The 11,749-nt window shown below is 42.9% G+C and overlaps 1 protein-coding gene across 1 annotated transcript in view; it reads right to left on the bottom strand.

The window, feature by feature from the left end:
- dock (SH2/SH3 adaptor protein dock) overlaps positions 1–11,749 on the bottom strand; it is an 86,571-nt gene that overhangs the window by 74,484 nt on the left and 338 nt on the right. The gene's annotated exons all lie outside the window — the stretch shown is intronic.

The following is an 11,749-nucleotide window of genomic DNA, read 5'->3' as shown; positions in this document are numbered from 1 at the left end:
AGTGTTTAGCTGGCTTTTTTTTACCCCACTGACATAATTGCTGGGAGAAGAGGCAGCAGAATGCCTTTCGGTTCTACTCTGCCTTTGATGGGGTTTAAAAAACTGCAACGGCGAGCAGGGATTTACCATAGGAGGAGGAGGAGGAGGAGCCTCATTTCCAGGACGTGTGTCGACGTCCTCCCATTCCTTCGATTGTCACATCTCATGGCCGCCGGGCTGTCAGCCACCACAGCGGCCTTGGAACAAGTTACATTTCGATTTGGAATCCCTTGGTTTAGCCTCGGGCATCCTGCATTCATCACTGAAAGAAATCAAGACTTTTCCGTGGTAGGAATTATAAGGGGAAAACTAGCTTTTAAGCCAAAGAGTTTTCAGTTAAAGTTTTCAATTATTTTCTGGCCAAACTTTTCTCTCCCTGTAACTTTCTGTCTTGTGAAAATGTGAAAAAGATTTACTTCTTGCAGGAATGAAAAAGAACTTTTATTAATATCCAGGGAACGGCGGAGGAGAACAAGCCAAAATGGATTTTAGATTGGCTTCGAGCTGTGTTACATCGCTCAATCCGAGGAGGTGGAGTCCTCAGTGGCGGCCTCGGTGCTGGTGCTGGCCTCCGTGGTGCTGCTAGTCGACGTAGTCGTAGAAGTGGTCGTGGTGGTGGTGCTGTTGCATGGCGGACCCCATGGGCCATGAGGACCTCCTGGACCACCAGGACCTCCAGGACCACCCTGAGGACCACCTGGACCACCTGGACCACCAGGACCACCTGGACCTCCTGGACCACCAGGACCTCCTGGACCACCAGGACCACCTCGAGGACCTCCTGGACCACCTCGTGGGCCTCCTGGACCACCTCGAGGTCCTCTTCCTGGGCGTCCTTGAGCGGCTGCCACCACGATCAGGGCCAAGAGGACTACGACGATGAAGGATCGCATGTTGCTGGGTTTGGTTTCTCTGGTTGGGTCTGTCTGAGAACTGAGGAGTTCAAACTGTGATGCCTTAGTGCCACCGCCACAACCCTTTTATACTGTCACCTTCCTCCAAAGCCACAGCTGTCGCTCGTCGCTGGGTAAAACCCAGAGACACCAGCTCGTGTGCTTTCTTTGCCTCCAAGTGCTTTCCATTCACAAAGCTCTCCAAGAGAGAAACCCATTCATCTGGCGTTCATCTGCGTCACAGAGCAGCTGCTCTTGATTCGTTTGCGTTATTTGTCTATTTGTCACCCCTTCGGGAAAGGGGGCGATGGGGGTGGATGGGTGGCGGAGAATATAGCTAATGGCCTTGTCTGTCGTTTGATTCGATTCGATATTCGAGTGGGGGGGATTGGTTTTTGCGGGTTATTCATCAGGGTGAGCTGTCCGAAGCGGATGCAATTTATGAGTCCTTCGCTGCAGGACCAATATTTATGTGTAAATGTTAATTTAATTTGGTTTCCATTGGTCACTGAAAATGGCAAGCTCTAATGCGTAATGGAAACATATGAAAAGTGGATACACTTTGGGAATGGTGGAATTTAAAAGTGATTTTAAGTATACATAATGTTCATATTTTAACAGGTTATTCAGAACATGTACTACATTGACAAAGAGAGGAATTTTTATAGCCTAACAATCTGTAATTGGACATAAAAATCAACTTAATCTTGGCAAAAATTCTGATCAATAAATCAAAATAACTTTTGGTAGATGAAGATCAAATTGTTTAAATAGATTTAACACGTTTCCCATTTCTTTACTAAGAAATCTCTGTTTATTTTCCTCTCAGTGTACATCTGCGATTTGCACTCTGGCTAAATGCAATTAAATATTAATCATACGCACTGTGTGCGCCCGGCCAGCAGCACCAGCATACATATGTCGAAATGTGTCCGTTGTCCGTTGTCCGTTACTGTAGCCATGGAGTTACACCAGAGCATCCACAAATTAGCAAATTGGACATAAATTGACTAATTAGAGCTAAAAGCAAGCGCTGCTACCCTCAATGTTTGCTCTGGCCACACTGCAAGAGCAGGCCTCACACTCCTGGTCTGGCCACACTCTGCACTGCCCTTTCCCGTTATGATTCAATGCAAGAGGAAAGTGTAAATGGGGAAAATATGGCAAACTAATTTCCTTTTATTGTGGGGAAAGTGCTTCCTTTTCCTCACTCCCTCTCTGCCTCTCTCTCTCCCTTTTTTGTGCAAATTAAAATGCAAATTTTCATTTTGCATTGGAAATTTATCGGTATAATGAGCGCCGCTTCAATTGCAATTAAAAAAAAATGAAAAAAGAGAAAACTTGAACCAACATGGAATGCTTGCAATAATCCATGGACCAATGCGTTTGCCATCCGTGCTTAGGAGAGATCTTCAAAAATTTTTAATTAAAAAAGCTTGGCATATTTTCCACACACAATTGATTTTCCAGCAGCTGCACTGCACAAGTGAAGGGGAGTTGGGCGACATTTACTCCAGATCCCCAAATACTGGATGCCGTAATTGAAGAGTACACAAGCCCAGGGCCTAGTGCATCAATTAGCAAAGCAAACGCAGCCACTCAGCCGGCAAAGACAAAACGCAAACCACTCGCAGGACGCAGGACCCAGGACTCAGGACCCAGAGCGATTGCTGCTGGGATGCATTTTATTAGTTGGCGGCGCTCAACCGAGTTTTATCTCTCGGCAAACAGTTGGCAAAAGCGTCGCAAGTGCCGCACAAAAGACACAAAGAGGCGGCGAGCTATTGTCCTCGAATGGAATTCCCTTCGCCTTCTCGTTGTCCTTCTCCATTGCCATGCAAATGCGAATGGCATTAAAGGATTTGCCTCGTTCTTGGTCCCTCCATTTGTTAGTATCGCCATCACCATTTCTGGCTTTTATTGACTTTGCGCATTTAACTTTTAATTTTCACCAATGTTCAAGTGCCAGCGTGGTGCGGGGGGGGAGAGGGAAATAGCAAAACTTTTCCAGTTATGTTAAATGCTGGAAAATGCCACCCCGAGGCACTTTAAGCGGTTCTCCTTGTTCTGGGCTTGTAACACCTTTTTACTACTAAATGGATATCCATTCCTTGTCTAGGATAGAGTTCGGGTATATTGATTCTTTCAAGAGTTGGTGCGAGGTTGAGACTTTCTTTTTGGGAGTTGAATACCATTAGTCAAAACTTCAAGGAAATGTCTTCATATACATACTGTTCTCTCTAACTTCAAATGACATATATAGTTATTATAAGAACTAACAGCATTTGAAGTCGTAAATTTTAGTACTCCAATGTCCGTATTCTGATAGAATTTATGCGAAAGTTGAAATATCAAAAATATCGTTTGATGTATTGATAAAATTTCAATGTTACTCAGAGTTTAAAAGAGTTATTTGTATATTTCTTAAACTCATTTAACAAATTTAAAACAAGATATTTGATAAGCTCTATATTTACTTTTAAGTACAATAGTTTAAACCTAGACTAAGGTTTTCACACAAACTGTCTAGATTGACATGGCTGTTGAACCTCTCACAAAAATGAACATGTTTGCCTTTTGTAGTATATTTCATACTATTAAAATCTAAGTCGTTACTTAAATAACTATTAAATATTATAAATAAAACTAAATAAAATAGTTCTGTGTTACATGTTAGACATATTTATTATTTGAAGTCATAAATAATGGGATATAAATAAATATACGATGAATGTTAAGTTGTTATAAGCCAAAAAGGCAAAGTCCTAGATTTTGGCAACCACAGTGGGGCTGGACCCAGTGGTGGTGGCCTCGGTGGCGGTTCCTTCGGTGGAACTCTCCCCGGTGGTGCCATCCCCAGTGGCGCCAGCGGTGGTGCTGTTCAAGGACGGTTGGGTGCCATTAACAGCCACATCCTGAGCAGCTCCTGCGAGTGGTTTGGGCTGCAGCTGAGCCTTGGGTCCTCCATGACGTTCAGCGACAGCAACAGCCACCAAAGCGATCAGGACAATCAGGATTAGGACACGCATTTTTCTTGATTTTACTGAGATTTTCTGGTCTGCTTGGCTTGATTGAAACTGAAAGTGTGATGCCTTCTCTTTAGCAACCTGACTTCTTTATAGTTAACAATGTTCTGATGGCCGTGAAAAGCTGGAAAAGCTGCACAACCAGCTGTTGCTTGGTATTCAGTGACGTCAGAGATCAAACAGAAGTCTGCGTTTGGGGGGGAGTAATTCTTAGGTAAACCTAAGCCAGAACCACACATTTACTTATTGGTGTGCGTCATGGTGGAACAGCTGCTTTTGATTTGTTTTCTGCTTTTGTGTATAAAATTACTTAGTTTTTTTGTGTTGATTGCTATTACTTTTTACCCAGTTTTCAGGGAAATTACTGTCATTAGAGGAGACGTCATTTAGTTGCGCAAACAGTTATGCTTTTCTGGGAATCTAAATATGGTTTTCAGCTTGGTTACAAATATGTTTTGTTTGAACTTGAACCAATATGTAATTAGCTAGGTAATTAGTAAATATTTAGATTAAACAGAGCACGTAGCTTAGAAGAAAATATTTGATTAAATTGAATTTAAATAATGATGAATTACGGGGGATATGTAGCATCAGTTTACTCACAAATTAACACAGAACTTCAACTATTTAGGGACTCTTCTTATTTATATAAATATTACAACAAAAAAATCCACCAAATCCAGGATATACTTCTAGTCGCCTTGGTCCTTGGCTTCACTCTCTAACCTTGTTTTTCCTGCCGTGAAATTATTTTCACACGAAGCATTTTAGAATATTCCTTGCCGGCGGCGCCATAGAAAGTGGAGTGCCATGTAAATATGGCTGGGATGATGCTGCTCCTCCTCCTCCTCAGACTTTCCCGCCGCTTTTCCTGCCAAAAGCCACCTCATTTCCATCCGGAACTGAGCTGGGGATGACATGAAGCGGCTTGTGCGCATTTTGGGGCTCAGCTTTTGTGGAGCCCACGCGGCGTATACCTAACCGGCGAGCGGCGCTTCTGCCTGCATTCACTTTGCGTCGCTTAATCGGCAGAAAAAGCAGAAAAAGCCAGAAAAAATCAGGGGAAAAAAAGAAAAATGAAAAACTGAGAGCCAAGCTGAGCTCTGCATGCAATATTTATGATTATTTTTTCAATTTCACTTCGATCCGCAGCGGCTTCAATGGCCTTGGTAAAATTTCATTTGCTGCATTTCAGCGACGCTTTTGCTCATCCTGCAGCAGCAGGAGGAAGCTTTTGCTCCTGCAGGCGGAAGCCAGGATGTGTTTTCCTTTCAATTTGTGCAACTAAAATACATGCGGAAGGTAGGACACAGGCTCAGGCCAAAGGATGTCTTGACTTGAGTTGGGTTGAGTTAAGTTCAGGGAGAGTAACTTCCTGCTGGATGCACAGGAAAATAATATAGTTTTAGCCCGAGTTGCCTTCACAAGTGTGGGGTTAATATAGTTGGATATATAATCGCACGATTTAAGGGGCAAGCGTGGCATTAGGTTGAGCATAAAAATGAGATATACCTTGTCCGGAGATTGCTCCAATAATTCTTTAGTGTTTTTCATATGCAATTTCTTTTCTCTGTCTCGCTCTCTGGGCAACTAATTCCCTGTAAGGATAATATGATTTTCCCAGCTCCTCTACCTGCTCTCCTTCCTTGCCTTTTCCAGCTTTCCAGGGGGGAACCCTCTGGCTTTTTCTCTGAGCTTGCTCAACAGATTACATTTGCTACTTTGGTATTTCTGGGTGTGTGTGTGCTGTGTGTTTTCTGTACTTTTGCAACTGCTTTCATTTTTCAAAAGCGCGAATTTAGTCTGCCAGGCCAGCCATGTGAGTGTGTGTAGGAGGTGGAGGAGGAGGAGGTCCTCCTGCATCCTTCGAATCCCTCAAACCCCTCTCCCCCTTGAACCGAGAGATGAATGTTCGCTGACTGGCTGGCTGGGTTCATGTGTTTCACTAACCAATTTGCGCTCTGCGCTCGACGTGATTTACAGTTCCCCAGCGAGCTGTTTGGCCTCCACTTGCTCCTCTTTCACTCATGCGGCAGCTGGCAGCTTAACCCACCTGTGGCCCCACCACAGATCATAGGCAAAAATCATGAAATAAATCAAGGCTCCATGATGGGAAATTGAAATAACAAATCTGTGTAGAAAAATAGTCTAATAAAAAATAGAGTTTAAATGCCGCAAGAGTTAAAAGAAGGTATAGTTATATGCAAAATTAACCCCTATATCTACTATATTATATATTATATATTATATCTTAATAATACATTCATTTATAGCATAATCCTATAAGTTTTCTATACTTTTCATAGTAAAACTTATTATATTAACTATATAGAATTTATCATCTGTTTAGAAACTCCTTAGGTTTGTAGACCTCCTTGGGTTAAGCATTTAAACCTCAAACTCAAAATGGGGGTTAAGCCCTGCCGCAGCGTCCACTTTTCAGTGGCAGAGTTTGGGGGCTTAAAGCGCCTTTGTACTCTGCACTCTGCACTCTGCGGACTCTGGACTCTGCTCTTCGCTCTTCGCGGACTGGGAAATGCAAATCAATTGATCATTTTGCTGCTCAGGCCCCCCTTTTCCCACCACATCATCCCCTTCAGTGCACTGAAAGTGGCCGCTTCGCTGAGCAGGATGAGCAGGAGCAGGAGCATTTCATGAGCCACCGCACATGTGCGTTTTGCCTCGTTTTCACTCTGCTTGCTCCTTGTCGCAGGACTCTCTTTCACTGGCAATTTCCTCTCCCCCACATCCCCCTAGGGATAGATAGTGAGTTGCATTCTTGGGATTTGCTTTTAAGTGGCGACGGAAGCGGCTCTAGAGGATGCCACAGAAAGTGTTGCATACTTTCTGGCGTCAATTGCTGCTCAAACGAAAAGCGGGGAAAAACTATTTAGGGGGGAATTAGCGAAGCAGAATCAAGTTATTTGCAGAAGCATTAGCTGGGAAATTCTTCATTTTCCCTAAAAGTCAAGCTTAAAATAAAGTAGGAACTATATTTTTATGTTTCAAGCTGCCAATTCTATTACTTCATGCAGTCTGCGTTTATTAATATCCAGGTTAATATAGAAAATCAAGCAAATAAATAAATAATTATAAGCCCAAAAGCTGTGAAACAAAGCCTAGGTGGAAGCGGCCACAGTGGTGGTGGTGCCCTCGGTGGTGCTGCCCTCAGTGGTTGTCTCATTGGCGGTGGTGGGGGTGGTGCCATTCAATGCGGGAAGGGTGCCATTCAGAGGCAATCCCGGCTTCAGTCCTCCCTGCTGAGGTCCCTCATGCTTAACTCCTCCATGCTGTCCATGCTGAGGTCCTGCCTTGGCGGCCACCAGGACGATCATCAGAGCGAAGAAGGCAATCAGAAGGAAGCAACGCATTTTTAGTTTTTTAATTTTTCTGGGAGCTGCTCAGTGGGAAGTCTGTCTGGTTGTGATGCCATTTTTCCCCCAGTCAAGGCCTTTTTATAGTCGCCACTCTACAGAGTTTTTCCCCCAGTATTTTTTTTCCAAAGAAATCCCCTCGATTGGAAAACAGCTGTGTCTGTGACGGGGAGTTTTGTGTGTTTTTTTTTGGAAAAACAAAGAGTGTTTAAAGCTTGTGGTCTTGAAAAGAGCTTCTTGTTGACTAATCATTAATTGAGCTGTTCTTAAGAGTTCTTAAGAAACAGATGTCTTGCCTGTACATTTGTTTATTATTAGTGGTTTCTGTTTGTTTTGGCTTTAATTTGCTACGATTCGTATTAAAGTTGGCCAACAGGTTGTTATGTACCGAAAAGTATGATGGGAAAATGTAGTTTCTACAGTTTTCCAATTTAAGTTGAACCTGAAACAATAGTGATGTAATTTTATTTATATTCCAAGGAGCAAAATATCAACTCCTGAGAGTCTGGGAATACTATTCCTTACGGCAGGCAGTCCCTGTAATAAATTAGCGAGCGATGAACTCGCCACCAGTTCGAGCCTCATAAATCATCTTCGGGTCTTGGACTTGGCATAATTATCGCCCCCAAGCCTTTTGCTCCATCCTTGATCCCTTGGCTCCTCCCCAAAACTCCACCCGAAAACCGAACTAAATGCCAATTCGAACCCCTGCCAATGACCATGACGAGAGAGACCCAGAGCTAATCCCAACCGGAGAGGGGTGAGAATCGGAAGTCAAGCGAAAAAAATGTTGCCAGGCGTAAAAATGTAGGGAGGAGTCGCTTATCTCTGGTAAAGAGGATGGAGTGGAGTTTGTGATGGGGATTCCTTACTAAATGGATGAAATGATGGAATGATGGCACCAGCCCCTCAATTATTTTTGCCTATTTATTCAGACAGTTCCCCCCGAATTAAAGCCTGAAATTGGTAACAGAAAATCCGTTTAAAGGCAAACAGCAAGCTCTGATGCTTTAAAAATGTAATTTTAATTAAATTTCTCATTTTTGGCGCTGTCAACGAGGTCTCTTCGTCTCTCTGGCAAATTCAATTTGCCGCTAAATGAGCCAAAATGCGATTAAACTGGGGCGGCAGACAGGACGCTCTTGTCTCTTTCCCGGACTTTGCCATATTAAAGTCAGAGCCTCTTAGTTGAATGTCCTGCAGCCAGGACATGACCACGCCTGCGGCATGTGTAACATATGTCCGAGAGAGCTGCTTCTTGGGCCTAAATCAATACAATTGTTTGGTGCCGCAATCACCGCCGCAGCTCCTCCACTTTGACCTCATTGTCCAGGAGGAAACAGGAGGTTGGGATGCCAACAAGCAGTCGCCAAATGAGGAAAACAATAAGTCCGGGGCCAAGTTTCCCATGATCATTGGGATTCGTTTGAGTTCGACTACGAGCATTTATTAGACTGAGAAAATTGCCTGAAATTGGACTTTGGCCAAGCTAATAAGTTATGCTTTGGTTGGATGGAGGAAGAGGAGGCATTTATTCTCATAAAAATTAATGCAGGGGTTTTGTTTTATTATTTTACTTGAATTTCAGCTGAGTGTAAGGGATTCTATGTAAATTTCAATCACTTTTTATATTTTTTTAAATTTATATTTGCATTTCTATTTAGATTTCGATTTCCATATCTAACAGAGAGTCAAAAAAGTTTGCATAGATATGCACTTAATTAAATAGTAAATAACATTTTAATTGAAATTCCTAATATACCAATAATTACACATTTAAATGAGGTAAACAAGTCAAGTAGCCTAGTTGTAATTTCGCTTTTTTATTACAGATAAATAGTTTGATACCCAAATAAAACTATTTAAAATTCAAGAAGCATCTCTCGATAGTCCTTAAATCTTTCTCTTTGCGGATATCCTTTTCGATTTACTATTCCCGCCGCCAAGGGTTCATCATTTAGAACTCCTCGTTCCTCATTCCGCAGGACGATTTGCATCTGGCAACTTGAGGCAGCACAACAACTTGTTGTCCTCTTTGTCCCTGGTGGTGATGGTGGTGTCCCTTTTTCTGTGTGTGCCTTTGGGTTTTTGCCAATTGGCGCCAAAGGACATTGGGGAAACCCAAGCTCAAAGTCGAAGGCAGCTGCGGTCAGGCAGAGCCAAGCTGAGAGAAAGCCAACGAGCCAAAGAGTTAATACAAAGTTGTCAGGGAGCAAGTTTTTCCTCTTTTCCCCCCGAAGCAAGACTCTTGCGTTGTTTTATGGAGCTTCCTTTCAGCGGCTTGCAGCATCAGCATTTCCATTGCTTCAGCTTCTTGTTTTTCCACATTTCCACTTGCTGTGGCACAGTGGGTCCTGCGGCAATGCTGCGGCTCAGCTTCCTTTTTTATTTGCATACAATTTGCCAGTTTATGGACATCAAGAGAGTCGGCTCTGCCTCTGGTTTTTTCGCATCCTCCCGCATCCGGAAGGCACCCCTCTCTCTCCCCCCCCCCAGTCTTCCCTCATCAAATATATGTTATTTGTATTTATTGATTTCCAAGTGAAAACATTATTGAGGTTTGGCCTCCGTCATGAAAATTGTTGCGTAGCCAGTAAGCAAAAAGTGTGTGTGTGTGCCCTTGTTGGAAAATGTCGAACAACAAAAGGACTTCATTATTATTGGCTGCATTGTGTGTGTGTGTGTGCGTGTGTGTGTGGTGTTTGGTGTGTGTGTGTGGCTGTCAGGATGCTGGGGCCATCGTGAGCTGGCAAACTGATTAAATTGAATTTCATATGCAAAAGGTGAAACTCAATCAAGAAAACATAAAGGCGGCTGGCACACACAACACAGGCAGAATTTATTGAACTAAATAAAATTAGAAGCAAAAGTTGTAAATGAGAAGAGGAAATATATAACAACAGTTTCTAAACATTATAACGTTCATTAAGTTTGTAATCACATTCCGAGTTGAATGAATATTTACTTCAACTTAAAATTAAGCTAATTAATTATGAGTTTACGATACCAAATCCCATGTTTTTCTCACAGTGTCCCCCGTATTAGTGCTTGGGATCTAGCTGCGTATGTGTGTGTGTGCGAGTGTTCGGATTAAGCAAAGCCAAGGCAGCTTTGCGGCTTTGTTGTGTGGCAGTGATACGACCTTTCCGCCTTTCCACCTTGCCACCTCAACAACCCTCCCTCAAACCCACCACCTGCCGGCGCCTTTGTAACCTTTGAGGTTGAAATTAATAGCAAAAATGGAAATTAAAAGCCTCTTGGCCAAAATGTAAAACCCTGGACTCTCACACACTGCAACTTGGAGTGGCTTCCCCACCTGTTCTTCTGCAGAATTAGACGCCTTTTCATTGCAGAATACTTAGAAGTAAGAGCACTGTGTTCGCTGTCTGGTTTTATGTTCATAGCTTCGCATAGGTGATAATTTCATTTGCCCAAATCAAAACTGGAGACTCCTCGCCGGTGCCTCGCCCCCATATCGAGCTAATAAAATTTTAATGAAATTACGAGTGAGTCTCCTCCTCGGCGACCCTCCTCTCGTTATAATCACGGCCGAAACATTTTATGCCGGCTACGTGTCGGGGCTTTGAACCCACGAAAAAGCCAGGAACTCAAGTGGAGCATAAAAGGAGCTATTAGCTGGCATATTTTTTTCACCATTTTCCCCCCATCTCCCAAAACCATTTCCATTTTCCCAACCCGTTCCTGTTTCCTCCCCATTCATAGCCCATTCGCGGCGCTGAGGACACGCGCATTTCGCCAGGCATTTGAAGAGAGAGAGAGAGTGAGTGTGTGTCCTTACACACAGAGGAATATGAGATGTAAAACCCCGAAATTATCTCCTTAAATTCGCCATTTTAATTCAAAAGGAAATGAAGGCAGCTGGATCATCATGAGGAAAGGCTGAAGGCTAAAGGACTTGGGAGATTTTAAGCCGCCATAATCAAGATTTATTTGTACTTATTTTTATGTAATCTTATTATAGAATTTCTTTTATTTTTACAAATTCCCTTGCTTTTATTTTTAAAGCTTAAGTAATACTCATCATTTGAAGGAGAGTGTATTTACTTCTTCATGATATCTCAAACTTATAAACATAAAAGTTTGAGCTCACACTTATAGTTTTCCTTGTGCATTTTAATGTTTCCGTTTTAGTTTATGCCCTATTAAAATGTATAATTTAAAACCTTCGTTATCATTAAGTTTCCCAGTGTAAGTGTGTGTGCGCAGACACACCACGTGTGTGTGTGTGTGTGTGCATTAATGATGCATTGCATCTCTTCCCCCAACCCGATCCCGCGTGCCAGCTTAAAACGCTTCGCATCGCTTAATTAGAGGTGAACAGCGCTTCCCCCGAAGAGCAAAGTGTGGAGGGTAGAGGGTAGCATGTAGGGTAGACCCGGCAGAGTAGAGGGTAAAG

The sequence above is a fragment of the Drosophila serrata genome, unplaced genomic scaffold, assembly GCF_035046125.1.
Source record: "Drosophila serrata isolate PLE 108 unplaced genomic scaffold, ASM3504612v1 contig_240, whole genome shotgun sequence".
In the NCBI taxonomy this organism is placed as follows: Eukaryota; Metazoa; Arthropoda; class Insecta; order Diptera; family Drosophilidae; genus Drosophila; species Drosophila serrata.
This window is presented reverse-complemented; position numbering and strand designations above follow the sequence as displayed.